Source organism: Odocoileus virginianus, chromosome 7 (assembly GCF_023699985.2).
Source record: "Odocoileus virginianus isolate 20LAN1187 ecotype Illinois chromosome 7, Ovbor_1.2, whole genome shotgun sequence".
Classification (NCBI taxonomy): Eukaryota; Metazoa; Chordata; class Mammalia; order Artiodactyla; family Cervidae; genus Odocoileus; species Odocoileus virginianus.
Window position 1 is genome coordinate 34,727,523 of NC_069680.1, and position 25,763 is coordinate 34,753,285.

Consider the following 25,763-nt stretch of genomic DNA (forward strand, 5'->3'; position numbering starts at 1 on the left):
CTCATCTGAAGATTTTTCCAGTTTCCCTTTAAGTTTTCTGACTCTAAGATCCTAATTCAAGAAGCTTCCCCAAACCCAAAATTACAAATTGTTCTCTTGGATTTCCTTCTGATAATTTTTGGCTTTAATTGTTTATATTTAATTAACCTGATAAGGATCTAAATGTATTACTACTGTTATCATTTTTGTTGCTATTATTTTGCCAAATATAGCCAGTTGAGCTAATGTATATTTTACTGAGTAATAAACCTGTGCTACACTGATTTAAACACCACTTTTAGAAAGAAGATTTCAGAAATCTTCTTGCCTGTATACATCTGTTTCTAGATGCATGTTTCTGCTCCATCTCTCCCCACTGATCCATCTCCTCTGAGGTTAGTTCAAGGCTATCGGATCACTGAAACACTGTGATGTGCTTTAATAGCTACACTGCAATTACCACACAATTACCTTCTCCTTTTCCAGAATTTTCTTGGCTTTCCTTGCATGTTTCACTTCCAGATACACTTTCGAATTTGGGGGTATTGATATAAAATCATGTTGGGATACTGACTAGAGTTATATAATAGCATGTTTGCATATTAATGAAAAGAATAGACATCTATATATATCTGAATAATTCATCCTGACGATTGTTCTGCAGGTTAATTTTGAAGAGATATTTGTACTATGTTATCAGGCTTATGGTATCCGTTAAAGGGATTTGGCAATTATTTCTTTTTGCAGCAGCGTCTGGAACAGTTTCAGCAAAATAATTATCTGTTCCTTAAGTTTCAACTACATATTATTTTCTACACAGTCTGTAATGGCAGTTTTGATTTTCCCTATAGCATAAGGAGTTGTTTTTTATAATATTTTTGAGCTTCCAACTTGTCCACTTACCCTTCTGTCATTTAATTCTAGTTTTGCTCTACTTTCGAACACTTTTGAACTTTCCATGTGACCTGCATCTATAACTCTAACTTTTCTATAACAATTCTGCAACTTTGTGGCCTGTTGCTGTTCAGTCACTAAGTTGTGTCCAACTCTTTACGACCCCATGGACTGCAGCACGCCAGGCTTCCCTGTCCTTCACTATCTCCGGGAGTTTGCTCAAACTCATGTGCATTGAGTCAATGATGCCATCCAACCATCTCATCCTGTCACCCCCTTCTCCTCCTGCCTTCAGTCTTTACCAGCATCAGGGTCTTTTCCAATGAGTCAACTCTTTACATCAGGTGGCCAAAGTGTTGGAGCTTCAGCTTCAACATCAGTCCTTCCAATGAATATTCAGGTTGATTTCCTTTAGGATTGATTGTTTTGATTTCCTTGCTGCCCAAAAGACTCTCAAGAGTTTTCGCAAGCACCACAATTTGAAAACATCAATCTGTGACTCTCCTGCTACAGAATGTACCCTTAGTACACGGACTTCTGTGGCTCTGACCTTAGCGTCTCATCTTTGTCTTCATCAACCTTGTATCTCTACAAATTTTCTTTTCCTGAGGGAGGGCTTTTATGAACTGCTTTAATAGCCATACAGCAATTACCAACCAATTATTTGCTCATGAAAGTTTCTGCAGTACCTAATCAGTTCATCATTGCTTCTGTGCCATTTTCATTTGGGGTAATTATGTTTTTCACTTTAAATTCATCCATTTCTTGTCAGTTTCTTCTCCTTCATAAATTCACAGTACTCTTACATTTCACTGAGCATTCAAATCCAAAGTTTTAGGTGATTTCTACTTTTTCTTGGAGTCAGTCTGTTGTTCTGATTCCAAATGAAACCAAGTATAGGGTGTGTTTTTTCTATTTGCTTATCCTTACAAAGGGAAGTCCACACAGCATTGTGAGGGATCTGTCAGAGACCACTGGCTTCCAATTAGAATCTCTCAAGCTACAATCAAAGAATGGAAAAGCTGGAATTTCTAGGCATTCCCTTTTTCCAGGTGAGTTTCCATAGGGCTTAGGAGGTAGGCATGGATTAAGAACTGGAGATGGAGATAACAAGAGGTTTAAGCACAGTGCTAAATAGTTTATATTCAATACTCTTGGGGCACTGTCAAGGCCTCCCTTGATACGAGGGGACCACTCCTGCCACTGCATTTGATTTCACAAGGGCTTCTCTCTCCACCGCTTGGACTTCCCTGGTGACTTTAGTAAAGAATCTGCCTGAAAAGTGGGAAACCTGGTTTGGATCCCTGGGTAGGGAAGATTCCCCTGGAGAAGGGAATCTTCTACCCACTCCAGTATTCTTGTCTTCACTTTCACTTTCTCTCTGCACCAAGGCAAATACAAGTAGGTGAACAAAACTTTAAGGCATTTCATTTGGGGCCCCTGAAGTTTGATTCTACCCTCCCCCCCATAACCCATACATTCTCCCTGTAGCTTTCTACTCTCATTCCATAGACATCAAGTCTTCTTGTTTCCTTTGCGAGGATACCAAACAGATGTTTTCTGAAACATTTTTCTCTTTCCTATAAGTGATTTTAGAGATCTGCTCTTTCTCTAAGTCCTCTAGATAACATGCTATTTTCCTTGAGCTGCAGGATCATGCCATGGAAACTTCTTTTTAATGTTCACTCATACAAGGAAAAACTGTACCTAGGCCTGGCCTCCCCTGACAGACACAGGATGTGAGTTGCCCTGAGTCACCGTCCATTTTTCTCTTGAGGAGTTCAATGACCACCTCTCCAATGACTGTCTGGAGAGGTGGTAAAGAGAGTCCATAGCCCAATTTTCACTTTAGCATAGTCATTCAGATAGAGCTGGATCACAGATCTTCCTTAGTATGGCTATGACATCCCCCACCATGGACAGCCAGGGTCTATGGTAAGAGAGTCAGATGCAGTCTATGGACCTTTTTAGTGTTCACCATTTCCTGAACGTACAGAACAGTGGATTTCCCTGGTGACTCGGTAGTAAAGAATCTGTCTGCCAATGCAGGAGATGCAGGTTCAATCCCTGGGTTAGGAAGATCCCCTGGAGAAGGAAATGGCAACCCACTCCAGTACTCTTGCCTGAAGAATCCCATCAACAGAGGAGCCTGGCAGACTACAGTCCATGGGTTGCAAAGAGTTGGATACAACTTAGTGACAAAACAACATTTCCTGAACATACTATGCTCCTTTGTAAAAGTTGTCACCTCAGTCAGGAATGTCCTTTCCCCAGCTGCATCTACTAATCAACATTCGGAGCCCAGATAGATGAAATGCCACTTCTTCAGTGGAACTCCTGGGTATCCCTTCCTTCTTATCACCCGTGACCTATCACCTGTAAATTCTGACCTCGGTGATCCATGTTTGAAATACGGAGCTTCACTTAGCTGTCTACCTGCTCTGCTCTGCAGGTTAGTCTATAACTCATGCTTGTGCTACAGACCTAGGACAAGCCACAAAGCACAAGGGTTATGCAACACTTGGAGTAAACATGTTCACAAGGACACTGTAGCCAATTCCAGTAATGTCTTTGCCCTGCAGATTCTTTCAGGAACAATTTTAATAGTAGGAGCCACATATTAAACTGACTGGCCATGAGAAGAACCTCAAATCCTGCACAGCATAAGGACATAATTATAATACATAAATAGTAATCATACGTAACAACCAGTAACAATAATGGTAACTAATAATAATGGGAAAAATTGACTTATGATCATTAATAACTATCATCATGAGAAATGTTACTCTGGAAGGGGTTGGGTTATCTCCAGAGCTGAGTGCTCCAGAGTAGAGACAAAGGACAGAACAAAGAAAATTTGCAATAGAAAGGTATGATTCTCTGTGGGAAAGGTAAGGAGAAGCCCATAAAAGATCAGTGTTACTCCAGGAGTCACTATTTTTATGGGGCTGGCAGGCAGTAGACTATCATTTCCGAATTCTACAACTTCTTTTCTTTTCTTTTAAATGGGGGAGGCAGACTACATATCTCTAGGATCTCTTTTGTTCTGGAATGTTATGAATATAAATCAAGGAAAATTAATTTTCACTCTTGCTATTGCTAAAAAAGAATCCCATCTTCTTGGCCAGCATTTTATTCTTCCTGAGCTGATGATGCTGGAGTCCCTCAAATTAAGTCCTAGAACCTCTTTACTCACTCGGTTCCCTTCCTCTGGGTATGCTTCTCCTGTCCTGTTTGTGTCACAACCTCTATATTGATACCTCCAGAGGTTCAAAGACATGCACTCAAATAAATTTCCCAATATCCCCATCTTTGGCTTCCCAGGTAGCTCAGTGGTAAAGAATCCATCTGCCAATACAGGAGATGTAGGACACACAGGTTTGATCCCTGAGTCAGGAAGATCCCCTGGAGGAAGAAATGGCAACCCACTCCAGTATTCTTGCCTAGAGAATTGCATGGATGGAGGAGACTGGCAGGCTACAATCCATGGGGTCATAAAGAGTCAGGCATGACTGAGCATGAGCATGCATGCATTCCGTCTCTTAGAATCATATCAAAATGTCCCAAAGTGATGGTCTCCCCCACCTTCAATCTGATGCTCTTCAGTGTCACCATTAGTAAGCTAGTTGCTTATGCTTAAGACCTAGGAGCTATCCTGGAGACCTCCCTCTTCTTTCTCATCTAGTCTAATCCTTCCATCCAATAATTCTGATCCATTCTACCTCTCAACGAACTCAACCTGATTCTCCTCCACCTCTACCCCACCACCTCAGGTTGAGCCACTGTCATGAATTTCCTGAAAATAAACAATCAATCATCTCTGCTGCTATTCTTAGTACTTCTGCTCTCATACTTCCCAATTCATACTGGACACAGAAGTTGGAATGATATATTAAAGAATAAATAGGATCATACCATTTGCTTAAACTCTTTAGTGGCATCCTCTTTAATTTAGTATTGAGTCCCCAATCCCACCAGATAGCTGCCAACTGCCCTTCACACACACCTCCCATTACATCTCTTGTCACCCTCCACTTTGCTCACAAGGTCTAGCCTCACAATCCTTTCACAGCTTGAAAAGTTATCCCTTCTTCTGCCTCATCACTTTTTCCCATCATTTTCACCATGCCTGCCATGTTTTTATCCACATCTTTGCCTGACCCATCCCCAACTCCTTCTTCAGTCACCAACTTAATGATCATTTCCTCAGAAAGGCTTTCTCTGCCACTCATTCTAATCTATTAAAAATCCCCTTCAGGCTGCTCCTTCTTTTCCTTACACTACTTATCACTCACTTTAATTATGTTTATTTCCATTGTTAGTCATTTGCTTTATAACAAACCCACATCTAGCATCACATTTAATGATGAAAAGCTGAAAGCATTTCCTCTAAAATCAAGAACAAGACAAGTATGTTCACTCTACTTCTATTTAACATAGTATTAGAAGTCCTAGTCTCAACAATCAGACAAGAAAAAGAAATAAAAAGCATCCAAATTGGAAGGGAAAATGTAAATGGTCATTATTCGCAGATGACATGATAGTACATTTAAAAAACTTTAAAATATTCAGAAAAAAACTATTAGAAATAATTAATTAATTAATTCATAGAATTGCAGGTCACAAAATTAATATTCAGGAATCTCTTGCTTTATGTATAGAAAATATGTATAGAAAATACATTAATAATGAAATATTGAAAAAAAGCAAGAAAACAATTGTTCAAGTGGGAGGGAACAAGGATAAACCTATGGTTGATTCAAGCTGTAGTTTGGTGGAAACCAACACAATACTGTAAAGCAATTATCCTTCAACTAAGCATAAGTAAATTTTAAAAATAAAAAAATTTAAATAAAAAGTAAAAGAAATTTTAAAAAATAATAAATAAATAAAATTGCATCAAAAAGAATAAAACAGCTAAAAATAAACTAGCCAAGAAGGTGAAAGACCTATACCCTGAAAATTATAAGACACTAATGAAGGAAACTGACGGTGATACAAAGAAATGGGACAATATCTCAAGTTCATTGACTGGAAGAATAAATATTATTAAAATGCCCATACTACCCAAAGCAATCCACAGATTTAATTCAATCTTTATCAAAATACCCATGACATTTTTCATAGAACTAGAACAAATAATCTTAAAATGTATATGGAACCACAAAAGACCTTGAATAATCAATGTAATCTTGAGAAAAAAAGGAACAAAGCTATAGGTACCACGCTCCCTGACTTCAGACTATACTACATAGCTATATTAACCAAAACAACATGGTGTTAGCACAAAAACAAACACATAGATCAATGGAACAGAATACAAAGCCCAGAAATAAACCTATGCACATTATGGTCATATTTTTCTTATTCAAATAAAAAGAATTATGTACTTTTTAACTCAACAAAAAAATGTATTTTCACTGAAAATACCTAAGGCAGTGAAAACCAAGTAGCAATAATCACTCCAAGCATGCAGACCTTAGTATTCAGGTCCCTCCCTGCAGAAATATTTGAGATGATTCTAGACTGTCATATCAGAAAGCAAGGAAGTTAACCAAGACTACAAAACAAAAAAAAAAAAAGTCAAAGGACCCAGCAGCCAATTTGAAAGAATTGCCAAGGATGGGACAATTTAAGCATCAAAAAGTACAATGCCTGCAATGAACTGAACTATATCAAAGAATTTAAAGTCTGTGAGTCAATAATGATTTAAAAAAAAAAGGCCACAATGTTCACATTGGAGATTGCTAGAAAACAAAAGAATTTTCTGAAAAACTAGTAAATAACTGGAAAGAATCAAGCATTTATTTGGGCATTCCTGGATAAACTATGTTTTAGGAAATCCAGCTGATGATCAAAAGTTCTTAGTTATAAAATAATTACAGCTGATAAATGCAGAGAGAATTACTGTTACAGAGAATCCCCACTTTGCAACCTTAATAAAATAATGAGCCTGGAAAATCATCAATAGCTTCCAAATCCATTAGGTGGAAGATTGATGAGAAACTTCTTACTGGATGGATCAGGCTGATATCGCCTGAATCCACTGATGAATCTTCACATCTTGAAAGGGAGAAAAAAGGTGCCAGTTTCCCAGTGCTCCTGATGAAATGCAATAGAAAAGACACAAACTGGGAAACAGTCTTAGAAAAAATCCAGATCTGATAAGCCTCTAGATCTAATTATTAATTTAAACAAGACAAGACAAAGGAGCAGCACCACAGAGTAAAGTCACCTAATGCAGAATGTGGAAAATTCTATAGGACAAATAACCCAATTTCTTCAACAAATAAATAACAAAGGGAAAAAAGGAGAAGGAACTTTTGGTTGGGAGATATATTTATTTTTATATATATATATAAAATGAATGAATATATATTATATATATAATGAATATATATAATGAATGAATATATATAATGAATGAATATATATATAATAGAATGAATATATATTATATATAATGAATATATAATGAATATTAAAATGAATTAAATATTTAATTTAATATTTAATATATTAATATTTAAAATAAAATATTTAATTTTATTTAATGAATATAAATATTTATATGTAAATATTGCACTTTAATTCATTTTTTAACTGAAAAAGAATCAGGGAAATTTAACCATAGACTGGCTACCAGATGATATTAGTGGATTATTTTTCATATTTTTAATGTGATAAAGGTAAAACTGGCATGTTTTTAAAAATAACCCATTTCTCTTAGAAATATACAGTTAAGCATTTATTAATGAAATAATGTAATATCTGGGTTTTCTTTTAAATGATTCATTGGGAGGGGACAGTTAAAGCAAGGATGGAATGGATGGGGTATAAGTAAAACAAGAAAAAATTATAGCTTAGTGCTTAACCTTATTTCTCTAATCTGAGTAGCTACTCTCTACACCACTTCATGGGAAATAGATGGGGAAACAGTGGAAACAGTGTCAGACTTTATTTTTTGGGGCTCCAAAATCACTGCAGGTGGTGATTGCAGCCATGAAATTAAAAGACGCTTACTCCTTTGAAGAAAAGTTATGACCAACCTAGACAGCATATTAAAAAGCAGAGACATTACTTTGCCAACAAAGGTCTGTCTAGTCAAGGCTATGGTTTTTCTAGTAGTCATGTATGGATGTGAGAGTTGGACTGTGAAGAAAGCTGAGCACCGAAAAATTGATGCTTCTGAACTGTGGGGTTGGAGAAGACTCTTGAGAGTCCCTTGGACTGCAAGGAGATCCAACCACTCCATCCTAAGGGAGATCAGTCCTCGGTGTTCATTGGAAGGACTGGTGCTGAAGCTGAAACTCCAGTTCTTTGGCCACCTCATGCGAAGGGTTGACTCATTGGAAAAGACCCTGATGCTGGGAGGGATTGGGGACAGGAGGAGAAGGGGATGACAGAGGATGAGATGGCTGGATGGCATCACCGACTTGATGGATGTGAGTTTGAGTGGACTCCGGGAGTTGGTGATGGACAGGGAGGCCTGGTGTGCTGCAATTCATGGGGTCACAAAGAGTTGGACATGACTGAGCGACTGAACTGACAGATACCAATAAATTTGTTCTTAATTCTATCAGAGAATATAACTTACAAGTGATTTTGTGACAATAATTTTAGTTATAAATCTAAGACTATTTAAGATAATTCCGAAATATTATTCATGAGACCCTCACCCTAAGTACATTGGATTGGCAAAAATAATAGCCACCTCCAACCTTAAGTCTCTTGTTGGAGAAACAACTCAACTGTAGCCTCAATCACCATGTTGCCCGTCCCCCGATCCTGGACCAGGTGCTTCAGTTTGCACAGGCTTGGTAGTACAGAAGCCCAATCACCTGACCACCCAGCTCCAGGCTGTAGAGCCTTCTCTTCTGCCAAGCCCTAAGGACTCAAAACAATGTTTTCTATTCATTTCCTTAGTATCTCATGGCCTTTACCTATCAACTTATGTTGGAGATTCCACAATGACACCTTCCCCTGCTTCTTTCTGCTAAACCTCCTTCCCTTTGCTTTTAGAACTTTCAGCCATGTGCTTCTCCTGAAAGTCTCCTGTCATGATGAAATGGTTGAGACAGTCTCTCTGTCTCATCAGTACAGGGGAAAATGCGGACTTCCCTCTCACTTCCAACAATGAATGTGTCATTGCCTTTAAACCTTAGCCAACGTGAAATCATTTCAAGAAGAAACAATGGGCCTCTAAGATTAGATATACATAACAAGGCCAAAGATGCATCATGCATCATCTATCCAGCCCAAAGAATCTGTGGGTGTTTAAAGGCAGTGGGCAATCAGTGGTTAAGACACTACTGGCTAGCATCTGTCTGGTTCATGGAGACCTGTCAGCCTGCTGAGGAACACAAGATGGTGTCACAGAGCACGCCTGAGTTTTGGAATCAGACAGATGTTGGTTTGAAATGTAAATCAGCCTCTTCCTAAATATTTTCATTTGGACACTAACTATTGCCTTCTGAGCCTCTGGCTCCTCCTTTGCTCTAGGGGTTCAGTAACCCTGCACCACTTGATTACTGTGAAGCCTCATACACCAGCCCTGAGCACAAGCTCGCACGTGGGAGCCCTGATGTGGTTCTTCGTGAACTCTAAAAGGGTTACTTTGGCAGCTAAAGTTGATTTTTCTGGAACATCATGTCCATTCTCAAAGCAAATAGTTTATTCATCGTCTCATCTTGTTCCAGAAGCCTTCATTTATCTTTTGGGGGTTCTGGCATAGTTCTCCAGCCCTGGAAGTCTTTGGCCCCAGACCCCTTCCGAGTTCAGGCTCTTGCATTCAGCAGATCACAGGGCAGCACCATCCCAGTCACTTATCTGGATAAGGCACCGTGGGAGGGAAAACTCTGGCGAGGACAATCGCATCTGTCACACTGGTTCAGAATGAGGGAGGACAGATAGAAGGTTCTGCAGTTCTCTCCTCATCTGAAAATGATGAATGATTTCCTGCCAAGGCCAAACAAGTTGCTAATTAATGATCCAGTAATGGCACCCACTATCCGCTGTCTACCTCATTTGTCTTCCCTGTGTGGACGGATTAAGGACTGTAAATACAGTCTGGTACTCTTGTTCATTGCATGGGCTTCTCATTCTCGTTGTTTTAAGGCTGGTATCTTGGAGTAGGTGCCAGTGGTGAAAAGCTGAGTGTGCTTCACAGGAGTTCCCAGGGAGGCTGAGGCAGAAGGAGGAAGGAGGTAGACAAGAAAAGAACAGGTCCTTAACATCCCTTATTCCATTGAATCTTCAGGAGGGAGATGAGGTGGGGAGAATTACTCCCATTTGTATATGCTCAGATGCTCAGAGAGGGTAAATAATGTGTTCAAGACCACATAGCTAGGAAATGGTTCGTCTGAGATCTCGACCCAATCAGTTTGATTTTAAAACCATTATTTCTAATCACTGTACCACATTCTCCCAAACAAAGCCAGTATCTTCTGAATCTAAACATTATATTGTTTGGAGATGTAGACATATATGAGACAATTATGGATATATGCATGCGTGTTCAGTCACCTCAGTCATGTCTGATTCTGTAACCCCACGGACTGTAGCCTATCAGACTCCTCTATCCATGGAATTCTCCAGACAAGAAGGCTGGAGTTGGATGCTATTCCCTCTGCCATAGGATCTTCTCAACCCAGGGATCAAACCTAAGTCTCCTGCAATCCCTACAATGCAGGCAGATTCTTTACCACTGAGCCACCAGGGAAGCCTTTACGAGTATATACTAAGAATAAAATTCAGGATTTCAAAAAAAGGAGGGATAAGAGCTGGGAAGAACACAAAGACTGCCTTTCAAGTTATGTGGTAAGTTCATAGGTGTTCATTTTTATATTGGGCCTCTTTATTGACATATGTTATATAAAATATATATCAAATAATTCATAGAAGAAAAAAATCTAATGTCTTTTTTAAAACCTAAGTAGATACTCTCATGGGCAACAGTTTTCATCAAAAATAAGGTAAAAATAAATCCATTAGTCAGAATTAATGCACAGAATATTATACTAAGTTCTGTCAGAGATTAGAAATAACAATCAATACAGGCATACATCAGAGATTTTGAAGGTTCCATTCCAGGCCACAGAATAAAGCAAATATCACAATAAAGTCACACAAACTTTTTGGTTTCTCGGTGCATATATGTTACATTTACCCTATACTGTAGTCTATTAAGTATACAATAACATGCCTAAAAATGGACATACCTTAATTTAAGATAGTTTATTGCTAAAAAAAACACTGACCATCTGAACCTTCAGCAAGTTGTAATCTTTTTGCTGGTGGAGGGTCTTGCCTAGATGTTGATAGATGCTGACTCTTCAGGGTGGTGGTTGCTGACAGTTAGAGTGACTTTCAAAATTTATTAGAATAAGACAAAAATGAAATTTCCACATTAATTGACTCTTCCTTTCATAAACAATTCCTTTGTGGTATGCAATGGTTTGGCAGCATTTACCCACAATAGAAATTCTTTCCAAGTTGGAGTCAGTCCTCTCAAACTCTGCTGTTATTTTACCAAGTTTATGTAATATTCTAAATCTTTTGTTACCATTTCAACAATCTTCACAGCTTCTTCACCAGGAGTACCTTCCATCTCAGGAAGCCACTTTCTTTACTCATCCATAAGAAGCAACTCCTCATCTGTTATAGTTGTATCATGAGATTGCACTGTTTCAATCACATCTTCAGGTTCCACTATTAATTCTAGCTCTCTTGCTGTTTCCACTACATCTGCAGTTGCTTCCTCCCCTGAAGTCTTGAACCCCTCGTAGTCATTCATGAAGGTTGGAATCAACTTCTTTCAAACTCTTGTTCATGTTGACATTTTTGACTTCTTCCCATAAATCACAAATTTTTTTCTGCACTGTGGCATAGGGAATCTTAGTTCCCTGACTGGGGATAGAACTCGGGAACCCTTGCATTGGAAGCACAGCGTCTTAACCACTGGAACACCAGGGAAGTCCATGAATGTTCTTAAAGACATGCACTTTGATGTGACTTCCTTCTTTAAACCTCATGAGCCAGCCTCTGCTAGCTTCAAACTTTTCTTCTTTAACTTATTCACCTCTCTCAGCCGTCACAGAATTAAAGAGAATTAGGACACATGGAGATGAAAAAGAAAGTGACTAAGAAAACCAAAGCAGCCATCAATTACAATGAAGCCCCTTTGTGAGTGTGCGGGATAGTAGACAAGTGGGTTATGTAGGAAAGGTGGGTTGGAACCATGCCCCCTTCTGCGCCCTGGGGTGGGGGCCTCCCCAAGTTCCCTGAAGGGTAAGCCAGGGTGTGGTCAGCAAGGGTGGTGCTGGAGGAGCACAAGGCCAGCAGGGGACTGAGCAGGCTCTGTGCATACTCCTCCCTCCCACTGGTTCCTCAAGAAAGCACACATGTGCAGAAAAGAGAGAGAGGTCCTTGCTCTGAATTAAGCTTTCACTTAAGGCAATGTTGTGGCTGGTTTGATCTTCTATCCAGAACACTAAAATTTTCTCCAGATTAGTAATAAGGCTGTTTCCCTTTCTTATCATTCACGTGTTCATTGGAGTTCATTTCCTTCAAGAACTTTTCCTTTGCATTTATAACTTGGCTGACTGTCACAGGAGGCCTAGTTTTGGGTCTGTCTTGGCTTTGGACATGCTTTCCTCACTAAGCTTAATCATTTCTAGCTTTTGATTTAAAATGAGAGACGTGCGACTATTCCTTTCACTCAAACACATAGAGGCTATTGTAGTGTTGTTAACTGGCCTAAATTCAAGGTTCATGTGTCTCGGGGAATAGGAAGGCCAGAGGCAAGGAAGAGAGACAGGGAAACATCTGTCAGTAGAGCAGACAGAACACACAGAACATTTATCAATTAAGTTTGCTGTCTTACAAGGGCACGGTCTGTGGAGTTCCAAAACAATTGCAATGGTAACATCAAAGATCATTGATCACAAAAACAAATATAATAATAATGAAAACATTTGAAATATTGCAAGAATTACCAAAATGTGACACAGAGACACAAAGTGAGAAAATGCTGTTCAAACCTGCTCAACACAGGGTTGCCACAAAACTTCCATTTGTTTAAAAAAAAATCTGCAAAGCCCGATAAAGTGAAGTATAATAAAAGAGGTATGCCTATATAAAATTCCTGTTTGCATGATTCAAAATGATGAGGAGGCCAGGCTAAGGCACATAGAAATGACTTATTATTTCAGAGACTTTATTAGAATCATCTGCCTATCGTCTATTTTGCAAGGATTTTCTCTAGTCCAGGGAGAGGATGCTCAGAAGACCAGAATCCCAACCTCACTGCCGGGGCTGCACTTTTCAGCCCTGCCTGTAGTTCAGAGCTTGACTGCTACCAGCCCTGTCAGTGCTGCTGCCTGCCCACCTGTAAGCTTCCACCCTTGTCACCCAGGTGTCAACAGCCACGGGACTTGAGAACACTCTGGTGAGGAGAAGTCTTATTCCTTCTGCTTCTGAACTCCTTTCACAAAGGAAAGGTGAGCCCCCTCAGGATAGACCCTTTCCAAAGGTAAATGACAGCCAACACTACTCACAGGCACCAGGAACACTTCTCTTTTGCAAATACAAATGTGGCCCAAGTCCCACTCCAGTGGCCCTGCAGGAAAGGTAAGTCCTTGAAGGCAGGCAGTGCCTGTTCACAGTGCCCAGCCTGGAACAATGCTCACAGGACAGGTACAAAGATAACATCAAGGAAGTGAGGTTTGCCTTAACCACCTCTGCATCTTCTGTCTTGAGGATTCCAGGGCCCACTCCCCAAGGTCTGGGTCTTATAGACCATGCCCACCTTCTGGATTTCTACCACACCCTTCCCTATCCTCTACCACACCCTTCCCTATCCTCTACCACTAGTGTCTCTCACCTCAGATCATTTCTTCCTCTAATAGAATAAGCACTATCTCAGGAATTAGATGGGAAAGTGTTCATAGCTAATAAGTAACTGGTAGCAATGGATGCACAGGACTGGGCATGCACTGTAAAGAAAATAAACTTGTAGGTACATTTTAATTGAGCAAACTTTCATTGATACTTACATTGTTGTACAGAAACGCATTTCAACTGGTTTAAATCCAACACCGTGAAGGAAGAAATTATGGCACCAAATGTTCTCTCTTCAATTATACTAAGATTAATTTATATCCCTATGTAATCTACAGTTATCATTTTTCCAGGCTTTGCTGCAATGTGTATCAGTGTGTGCAGTTTTTCAACATTAGATATAATTCTTAAATCTATGAGATGAAGAAAACAAACTTTGAGCCAACAAATGTTATCATATCCACTAGATACTGTATAAGAACAAAATCTACTCTGAACACTGGTCCTCAAAAGCAGGACACCAAAGCATTAGGTGCTATGCTAATTACAGAATCAAGCTGATCACACTGATTGAAAGCTTCTTAAATGAAGGTTTCAATTAACAATATTCTTTAAGTCAAAACAGTATTCCAACCACTTGATTTCAAACAAAATAGATTTTATGTTTAGAGACACCAATGAAATGTGGTTCATTTATAAATACAGAAGAAACCAAACATCACTGCATCAACACAAAAATAAAAATAAAACATTTTGAGGACAAGAAGAAATACAAAATTTAGTTAACTTTGCTGTTCTCTTGGCTGCCTAAATCCCATAGTATTTGCAAATATAGCTAGAAGATGCTAACTCTTGAAAGCCTATATTTAGGCATTTCCCATCAACTATACTGGAACACTGTACATTATGTTTTATGAATAGCATTCTGCCTTCCCGTGCAGTCATTCACTCAATCCTGTGAAGCCACAGTGAAGGGAACACACAATGAGGGGAGCAGATGAATTTAGATACTATCATGTGCATCACAAAATCCTAGGATTTTATGTCACAAGATGAAAAAGACACTGATTCTGCTTTAAAACAAGGTACAGGAAATTACCACTAGAATTTCATGGAAATGGCTACTAATGTAAAAGTCAAAGTGAATGACCCAAGCCAGCTTGATGTACTGAACCCAGTACAACCTTTACACTCAATCTCCCTGAAAATAAACTCAGTGATAATAAATCCTTGCATACCACTATTTTACACATTAGTAAAGGCCTAGACCAGGAAAAGGAACTGAACTGAACTGAATCTCATTTACTGGAAACACAAGATGTCATATGATTTCTGTACAGTTATGTCTGTTCACCCACATCTCAATCTATAATACTCTATGGGTCATCCTTGATAATCAACAAAATAAGTTTTTGTCACTATCTTTCAAAAGAGCCCATGCCAATTAAAAGGAAATCAAATTCTCTAAATCTTAAATGAATATTAAGTCCAAGATCTACCCCAGCTTCCCCTGTGGAGGATAAGATTAGTATAAACCCACAGTGTAACAGTGCATTGCTTTATTTGAGGGGGAGAGGGGAGACACACAGGTGAGGAAAAAAATCAATTAAAGTACTAGGAATGCAGGGAGCTATAATGTTAAAATAGTAATACAAAAAAATGAATAACTGCAATCATTTTCTTAGGAGAACTTGATTCGTGGAAAGAAAGCCAATTGCTATAGTAAAAAAAAAAAAAACTGTATGAAGTAGAAATTGGTTTCAATAACATTAGTAAAGAATATATTCTAGAAAGTAGCAGTAAGCAGAATGTAAAATTCTGACAGCAATTTAACAGACCAGTCCCAAATGGTTAGGTTGAGGCCAACACCTAATGAGGACAAAAGCTTTGTCTATGGGGAATTTTGGATGATCCCTGGAGAAATATTACACTGTACATAAACCAAACTGAATTGTTTTCATATCTGTTATAAAGTTTCATAAAGTGTTGTTTCTACAAGCACTTCAGTTTCACAGCAAGAGTGGTATAGAATATCTAAACACACAAGAGAGCATTCATGCTAGATATCTAACTCCTCAGTATAATAATACATACAATCTAAAATGATTAGACTGTCATCACATCCAGGGCTTTCTGCATCTTGAGGTGGTGGTTATGGAAAGCATGGACCTCAGTATCAATACATAGAAAGGAGCCATCATTTCCTTCTATATGTGTTTTGTATTTTTTCTTCATTTTTTCTAAATTAGTTCTTCTGTTACTATCATTTCTTAGCCAAACTGGTAAAAATAAAATTGTAATCACTAAATATAGAGTTCCTCTGTCAATCAAGACATTTAAAACTTCTATCTTCTGGGGCAAGGAAAGCAGTGTGGGACATTTAAAACTCTGATTTACAAACAAGGTGGTCAAAAATTTTCCTGGCTTAAAAACTCACAACTTTCCTAAACAGGTCATTATAAGAGTTCTAGCTAAAGTTTGACACGACTGAAGGACTTAGCATGCATGCATGCACTGGAGAAGGAAATGGCAACCCACTCCAGTACTCTTGCCTGGAGAATCCCAGGGACAGAGGAGCCTGGTGGGCTGCCATTTACGGGGTCACACAGAGGTGGACACGACCCAAGTGACTTAGCAGCAGCAGCAGCAGCAGCTAAAGTTTGTTTCAAAGCTACTATGAGAAAATTCTGGTTATGGGAATGGCGTGAACAGTCCAATAAGTTCCCTAAGACTTCATGCCACTCACTGAATCCCCCCAAGGGCTGAACAGTGTGATATCAGTGACAGAACGTAGCACAAATTCTGCTTTCATGAATGACATCTTTACAGTAACACCATCTTTTGTGTAAAATTGGTCCATAACTTCTGGGTCAAGCTCACTCATTGGTATTTCCTGGATTTGATCCAACTGACTGATTACCCAAGTCTCTGGGAAATCCAGCCTATACCAGTATGAACTCTCAGAATTCATCCGTCCTATACAATACACTGTGAAGAAAGCTGAGTGCCGAAAAATTGGCACTTTTGAACTGTAGTGTTGGAGAAGACTCTTGAGAGTCCCTTGGACTGCAAGGAGATTCAACCAGTCCATCCTAAAGGAGATCAGTCCTGGGTGTTCACTGGAAGGACTGATACTGAAGCTGAAACTCCAATACTTTGGCCACCTCATGCGAAGAGTTGACTCACTGGAAAAGACCCAGATGATGGGAGGGATTGGGGGCAGGAGGAGAAGGGGACAACAGAGGATGAGATGGTTGGATGGCATCACTGACTTGATGAACATGAATTTGAGTAAACTCCAGGAGTTGGTGATGGACAGGGAGGCCTGGCGTGCTGCGATTCATGGGGTTGCAAAGAGTCAGACACAACTGAGTGACTGAACTGAATTGATACAATACACTGCTGCATTTGGTAAAATTACATTAAGAAACTATTTCTTCCTGTAAATTCCAGTGTGGATTCCCTTGATTAGATGGCTTCATTAAATTCTTCGGAGAATAAAAGAACTTTGAACTGAGTCAAAATCACTATAATTCTGAGCAAGGTTCAACAGGGAAACCAGTGCTTTCAACAGAAGGTGGTACCACACATCTTTGTCTCTTGGAGATAAACATGCTATTCTCACTGAATATGTAAGTTTCAGTTTTTGCCACACTCATGACTAACCACTAAACATCTTTCAAAAATATATCCCACTGGAATCATGGGGTGATTTGAAGATTCATCAGATCCTTGGTTTGTGACAGGTTGCTACTGGGAGAACCAAAAGTCCAGCAGCTTCTTGGATGCTTTAAAAAAATTGTGCCATTTCCATCACCATAAGACTAGCAAACAACCAATAGCCACAGAAAATCAACTAAATCCTTTCTCTCCTTGCTGTGAGTGCCACCAATTCAACTGTGTTACCAAAATCTAGTCTCCTTTTATTGCTTTAATTTTACATTGACTCTTTTTTAAGAAAAGAATTAATAAAATTTACCCGGACTTTCTTTTTTTCTTTTGAGGGCAGAGAGAGACGAAAGATTATGAGTTTGTTAGAAACAGAGGCAGACACAGTTTGGTGTCTCAGCGGCCCCTGTTTGCCATCTGAGGGAATAGAGCTGGCAGCAAGCAAGTGACCCGGATGTGATGGGGGCGGGGCAGGTGCACAGCCCTTAGTGACGCAGTTAGTGCCAGACACTTATCGCGAGACACAGCACAGCAGCTAGAGGTTCCGCTCGGCCAATAGTCAGGCTCGCAGTGGTGCCCCCAGCAGAGAGTGTGGTGAGAGGTGGATTGCAACTTCTCCCAGGGCCCTTCAGGCCCTGGGGCGGTGGGGCCGTCAGATGACCTGGTGGCCCGCGTCAGGCCAAGGGCTGGGTCCTGCAGAGCTGAACAGAGCTGTCTGTGTCTTTGCCACAGCTGCCCACTGGCCAGGCCCAGGACTTGAAGCAGCAGTGAACAGCCCCCCACCATCCCCACTTCTGTGACCTAATGGCAGGGACAGTCTCCATGGGTTGCAATCCACGAAGGTCTCAGCAACTGGATACATGGACACTTCCAATAAGCAAAACCAGTGTCAGGCTCTCTGTTGGAGTTTCAAAAATCGGTCCATCTTAGATCACCGGTCTACCCCTAGGAGGTGACCAGAGGTCAGGGTTAAGTTGCAAGGATGCTGTACCTCATTACTTCAGGTCCCCCTCTGTGACTGGGGCTATTCTCCAAAAAGGGCAATTGTTGTGAGGTAGGAATTCACTTGATTGGTATTTGTTATAACATGTGCTTCTATTGGTCCTATACAAGTGATTCTGTCCAGTTTAAATGAAAAACCTAAGGGCCGGCTGGGTCCTGGGTGCCTGGCTCCCTCAGTTACGATGGCTGGGTAGGGTCTGTGGGATCTAGCCCTGCAGGCACCCCCATCTAAGATCTGACTCTTCAGCCGGGCTTAGCACTGGTGGGAGGACCCACACTGGGTGCTGGACCAGCTCTCCCAGGCATGCTAACTGTCCTGGACAGGCACCTCCCTCCGTTAGTCAAGGCCTGGACCTCAGAGGGTGAAAGTCAAACCTTGGGACTTGTTCTTTCTTGCAAGAACTGAGAATAACATTTGTTTCGGTGAGGTTCACAGGAATATCATGACCTGACCTCAAAAAACAGAGGATCTGACACTAAGAAGTTTGTAACAACTAACCACATCTCTTCCTCACCTTTCTTATAAAAGGGCTTTGCTGCATGAGCCACCCATTTCCTTGCATGGCCCTGCAATAAAATTTTCTCTGCTTCAGACTCTGACATTTTGGTATTATTTGGCCTCGCTGGGTGTTGGGCACACAGACTTGAGTTCAATAACACATCTAAGGTCACACAAAGATTTTGCACTGGACCTCATTCCCAGTTCAGCCTCCCTCACCACCAGAGCATAAAGCAGTCCTATTCCTATACACAACATGTCAAATACCAACATTACACAACTGAACGTGACCTGGTGAAACCTTGTTATACCTTGTTCAAACTCGCCCATGCACAGTGGATGGAAAGCAACACAATATCTGCTCCTGTCTGATTGGCATTGGACAATCAGCTAGTTGAGAGCCCTTACCTGTGAGGAGTAGACATCCTTTTCTACCTCAAAGATATCTTCATTTTTTGAGACTTTCTACCCCATGTCTCATCCATAGTCATTCCCTCTCCTTTTTATTCCCCAAATGAGCATCTCCAAAATAAAGGAGGGAGTCAGGACACAGTGTTGTATGTGTTGAGAAGGATGAGGGAATGATGGAGAGTAAGTGGTGTGAGGAAGGAAAATCAGGCAGACAGTAGAGGTTGCTCATCCTTCCCCTGGATGAAGAGACAGGCTGTGATGACACACTCTGGGGGGCCGGAGTGTGCCCTGAAGCAGAAGGGAAACGGTGCGGGAATCTCCCTATGCCTTCATTTTGCTCCTAAGTATCCCTATGTCCTAAGCTCCTATGTGTCTGCATCCCAAAAACTCAACAGTGCCTAGCACAGCATAGACTCTCCATGACAGCTTGTGTTTGGCCTTTCATGGGAACTACAGGATATACAATGATGCCTCCCCAGGATCAGAGCAATGATAATGCCTGTCTCAGGAACACAAGGTGCTGCTGTGAAATACACAGTCCTCTTCAAATGTTACAGAAGGATATTGAGGGTTGAGTAGGTCTTTGACTCCTTTACAAGGTCTTCATCCTAGTTCACAACTTCATTCTCTCTAACATTTCCATCAAGTAATGACAGATGAATCCAAAGAGATGGTGAGTCATTATATCTACTAAATGCTAGGCTCTCTGGAAGACCAGAAGCCCCCTCTGTACACTCTGGGTTCCAGTAGTGCCAGAGGGAAATCTTGATCTATTGTTTTTAAATCAATAACCTAGATTTTTTTTAATAGTTCAAAACAGACAGAAAAAAATCTTGCGTAATCATTTTGCGGCAGCATCTCTGTCAAACCAGTGAGCAATGACAGCTTCCCAGAGCTCTTATCTTATCTGCCCAAAATTACTCTTATCTATTCCAAATTAAAGGAAGTTTCCATATCAGCAAGTGGAAGCAATTCAGAGAAGTAATAATCTGACCTTCAGCAAAGAAAATTAGAAGTTGATCTTTCTCCATTTCTTCTTTTAACCAAGGTTCTCTCCCCTTTGGATTTTATAAGGGCCACAGACCACTCCACGGATCCCAATCCAATTTCCACTTACTTATGGGACAGAGGAAACATCAACCACATGATGGAGAAAATCTCAAATGTCCTTTACTTCTGTTCAAGCACAATTGAAGCTCCTTCAGGGTCCATATACTGTGCCAAAATAGAGGCTGGGGATGGGGAGGAGAGAGTCAGAGATGGATAAGAATGATGCCTTCCTTCTAAGAGCTCAGCAGTGCAGTGAGAAAGCAAGCACAAGACGCAAGGCCCACTAGGATGTGAACAAAAACTATGGGCATCTATGGGGGGTGGTGACTGATAAGATCTGGAAAAGCTCCTGGGGGAGGTGGGATTAGAGCTGAATCCCTCAGCAGTGAGATGGTAGACTGTAGGAAAACATTTTCAGGGAAGTAAAATAGGCAATGCTCAAAAAATAGACCAATGTAGCAGAAATGTGGAGTGCAGAAAAATTGAAATGTCCACAGTCAAGAAGAAATTAGCATCCCTGACCGTGACCTCATCCCTAGGTCTCGGGCATCTAGAGTGAAGAGACAGAGAGTGAAGTCGCTCAGTCGTGTCTGACTCTTTGCGACCCCATGGACTGTAGCTTACCAGGCTCCTCCATCCAGGGAATTTTCCAAGCAAGAGTACTGGAGTGGGTTGCCCTTTCCTTCTCCAGGGGCATCTAGAAAGAACACCAAATTAGACAGCAACTAAGGGATTGGGGGCAGGAGGAGGAGGGGACCACAGAGGATGAGATGGCTGGATGGCATCACTGACTCAATGGACATGAGTTTGAGTAAACTCCGGGAGTTGGTGATGGACAGGGAGGCCTGGCGTGATGCAGTCCATGGAGTCGCAGAGTCGGACACGACTGAGCGACTGAACTGACTGATGATCCTTCTAGGCTCCTTGTACTGCACTGGTGATCTGAAAGTACCTGCCAGCCTCACCAGACCACTTAAAAAGCAATTTTCTGGCCCATGTCAGTGGCTCAACAGAGATACTGCAGCATAGAATGCTTCTTCCTGAAATCAGAGCAAGTTATCAAAGAGATTCGGTGCCGAGTCATGAACTGCAAAGGGAAGGTGCCGTGATGCAGACAGAGCTGCCTCAATGAAGGTACCTGCTAGCAGCTCTCCAGGTCTTCTGTGGTGTTTCTGAAAGGCTGCAGGCCTGCAGGTTTGCCTCTGGAACTGCTCCTGATGACAGGTTTCCACCTAGGAGGCAAACATGATCAAAAGATCACTGTCATTCCTTTTTTAAGTAAAGCAAAACACATTCAAATAAGTTCTCACATAATTTATGATAAAGCAGAATTGGTGAAACAGAAATTTGCATGCCATTTGAGTAAGAAAATTTACTGAGTGTAATTTTGTCCCACCCAAAGTTTTGTCTTGTTTTCAAATAGGGGGCAAAATTTCTCTAGTGATTTCCAAAATGCTCTTCCAGTTAGCTAAGTTTTGTTCAGTATAGTAACATTTCAATGTTGTGTTGGGTTTTTTATTCTTAATTTTAAGGTGTATTTTTTAAAATTTTTATTTGTATTGCTAAGTAAACTGTATATTTAAGAATAATTCATATCAATAACTAGGGTGACTTGACTAGCTGGAAGAGGAACATGGTCTACTGTTGTATTCATGACTGTCAGTGTTTAAACAACTAATTTGGGTTGGAGGGAAGGCTGGAAAATTACCCATCTTGCCCCTTGCATTTGTGTTCGGTGGTATCACCTGGCAAGAATACTGGAATGGGTTGCCACTTTCTTCTCCAGGGGATTTACCCAACCCAGGGATTGAACCTGTGTCTCCTGAGTCTCATTGCAGGTGGATTCTTTACCATGAGCCATCAGGGAAGCCCATCTTGCCCCTTGCTGACTGGGAATATATGTCAGTCACATACGTCCCAAGGGGTTGTGTCCCACTCTGTGAAACAGTGCCAGTTACACTGCCAACCCTCATGCTGTTGGAAGTACCTAATGTAAGACCATACAGAAATATTCTCTATGAAAAGCCGATAGTATCCAATTTTTTTGTTTCTTTATGGAAAAGGAGGTAAGGCTATATCTAGAACTCTTACCAGGTACCATTTTCTGCAGAAACATAAATATATTTTTAGATCATGTAGACTTAGTCCCTTCTAGTTTTCTCTTTTAAAGTTTACTAGTTGCTTTTATAAGTAGGTTTTGTCTGATTAACTTGAAAAGTGTCTTAAGAGGTCAAGGTGGTCCTGAGTTGAGAGTTTGATGCTTCTCCTGGAAAGGTATGCAGGTATGCACTTCTCCTGGGTGAGAAATGACTAGTTTTGGAAAGAGCAGTCAGCAGGCCCTTTCTGTGACTGCACCCGCGCAGGATGCAGTGGACCACACCATCACAATAAGCAGAATATTCGGTTAATTGGACACTTAGACTTTGGTTTCAGGCCTACTGTACTGTCAGGAAACCCAGACTACACATGTCTATGAAAGGATTTGTCCCCCTCTGGTTACACATCGGGTGGGGTGAAGGCAGGTTGGGTCCCAGAAGAAAAAACAAAGGAGGAGCAGACCACAGTGCCCTTAAGCCTCAGTGTTCGGTGGTGGAAGATCAGCGCCATGAGGTACAGACTTGGTCTGTTTTGTCCCCACTAGATCTGCAGCCCAGCCCAGTGTGGACATGCCTGGGTCCGAATAAAAGCCAGTTGGTGATATTGCTGAATATCAAGCAGTCGAAGTGGTCTCTACAACAACTGGCATGATAGATTTTGGGTCTGAGTCAACACTTATTGATCCCAAAGTCTATTAATGCTTGGTTGGGAGGATAAGGCATTAAACTCTTGACTTGTTGCACAGGTCCTGGGGGAAATGATCTCTGTTCCCCAATCCCTTACCTGGATCCCAGCATGGGGGAATTTGACTGACTAGCGTCTGGTAGGTGTCTGGAAAGAGCAGCAGTGAGGTTATGGCCGGGCACATGCCCCACCCGCTTTCCACCGCTGAGAAATCCTCTGTTTAATTAGGCTGCCGCAAGCATTACTTTTTTATTTTTTTAATTATCTTGTAGGTTCTGACTTTAGTTAGGCTAGTGGGCAGTTTTACGGGCTCCTTCCCTCTCCTGCCTCTTCAACAGCAGTGCTTCAATAAGTTACTGCTCCCTGAAGAGTGAGTCCTGGCACCTCCAGCCCACACTGATCAGGGCAGGATGCAGGCTCTTCCCCAGCCCGCGGCTCCGCCCACACTATGCGCAAAGATGACTTGCACTAAGGTTGCTTTTATGTACCGAATTCCATAGACAGAAGAGCCTGGTGGACCACAGTTTCCATGGGATCGAAAAGAGTCAGATACCACTGAGCACAAGCCCACTCCACTCAGTGATTTTTCGTATGGTCTTCTGTTTTCTCAACTTTATCATTTTCACTTGGTTCCAAGGACTTTTTCATCACTTCACTGGTTCCTGGACTAAATAATTAGAAGGCAGTTCAGAAACTTCAGATAGTAGATTTGGCCCAGATGTTTATGGTCTTGGGAATAACTGACTCTATAAATTGTGGAATAAGAAGTTATGCTCATAGAATTGTACAAAACAGAGTGAACCCTAATACAAACTAGAGACTTCAGTTAGTAACTTCTCAATATTGTTTCATCAATTGTAAAAAATGTACCAACAACACTAAAGCAAGATGTTAATAATGGGAGACACTGGGTAGGAAGGAGATGTGGGGACTCTACATAATTCTCTGCTTAACTCTTCATGAACCTAAAGCAACTCTAAAAAATTAAGTCTATTAATTAAAACATAACAAAATTGGCAGAGTGAGTAGATGAGAGTATCAATGAAACAAAAGTAGTCAATCATTGATAATTTTTGAAGCTGAATGATGGTCCATGAATGGGGATTCATTATATCATTCTATGTCTATTTTTTATTTTAACAAATAAAAGTTTTAAAAATCTTATTCTATTTCCATAGCATGTCTTTTCTTATTATAAAAATAATTCACACACATTGTACGCATATGAAAAATATTAGAAAGTACCTATAATGGATTCACTCAAAAATATCACCTATAGCATTTTAGCATGGAGATATATACAAACAACAAAACTGATACACAAAATAAGAAGTTTCAGTACTACCGTGTTTTAAAACTTAATATCACCATAAACATCTTCTCATGTCTTAAAATAGCTCCAAAAGCATGCTTGTAAATAGTCTCAGTAAGATTCCATATTATGGCCATACTACATACAGCCTAGAAATTAAATAGCTACCTGTATAGCCCTCATCCCAGATGGCTGGGATTGTCAGAAGTGTGAGATTTGTAATGCACACCTAATCCTGCCACAGAGCAAACTGACAGCAAGAAAACCTTTTGGCCTGGGTCCCCAGCTGGTGAATTTCTCACACTCCAAGTTGTAAATTCACTTCAAGGCTATTTTACAACATGGAAGAGCAACGTTGCTTCTTCATCACACCATCTCTTGTGGATTTGTTATTTACAAAATGGAAGACAGGCGGGATTTGAGTGTTGAAAGCCGTGGCATGTGTGTAGTTGCTCTCTCTGGACCAATGAGCCAGTGCTCTCTGAGGGTGCCCAAGGATAAAGGCAACTTTCCTGGCACACACTGAAGCACTCTGACTCTTCCCTCCTACTCAAGAAAGCCCATCAGAGGTCAAGTGAATGACAGTGATGTTATGGCAATAAATTTCACTTAGAAACTGTGGCAAGTCTTTGAAATCAACCTCAACCCCAACTATGACTATTCAGCACCTAGGGGGGGTGACCCACGGGCTCCAGGAAGACCCTGCCAGTCCACACTAGATAGATCTTCTCAGATAACCATCCAGCTCACGGCACAGAGATTCACAATTAAAGCAGCATTGCAATGGGACCAAACAGCCAAGTAGTTAGAACACACACTGGCCAGAGGGTGTTATGTTTGACTGCAGATGGTACAATCAGTGAGACTTCTAATCCGATCTGGAAGAAGCTGGTTCTTATTGCATGAGCCAGTTCCTGAGGCTGAGCAGACACAGGTGCCAGCCCACCCGACCTTTGCCAAAGGTATTTTCTTCCACAAAGCTGGAGAGAAAAGAAGGCTTAAAACTTTAAATTTGAGGAAACGTGTTTTCCTAAGTCCATGTCTCTTGCCAAAATATCGGACGCTTTATCTTGCAGAGTTTATCTAATCAGACAACTAGAATATGCACTGTGATGCAAACATTGAGAAGCAGAATCAGGCATTGGCTCCGTCCCCACTGGACCTGTGGGACCTGGGAGGCCTCAGCTCCACTGGGGCTCTGTGTGTCCAGATGACGGGAAGTCTTTCAGGTCAACTTTTCTGGGAAAGAGGAATCTATCAACGAAATCTCTGAGGATCGTTGTACAGCAGGCTTTCCAGGGCACCCACAGGGGGGTGTCTATC

General features: G+C 40.9%; 1 long non-coding RNA gene and 1 pseudogene across 1 annotated transcript in view; both read right to left on the minus strand.

Moving 5' to 3' along the window:
• The window catches only part of LOC139035916 (uncharacterized), a 77,444-nt gene that overhangs the window by 39,814 nt on the left and 11,867 nt on the right, over positions 1-25,763 (minus strand). The window contains exon 2 of the long non-coding RNA XR_011488568.1: positions 21,486-21,579. This is a non-coding gene — a long non-coding RNA (uncharacterized lncRNA). The remainder of the gene's footprint in view (positions 1-21,485; positions 21,580-25,763) is intronic.
• Positions 15,844-17,371, minus strand: LOC139035943 (S-adenosylmethionine decarboxylase proenzyme 2-like; annotated as a pseudogene).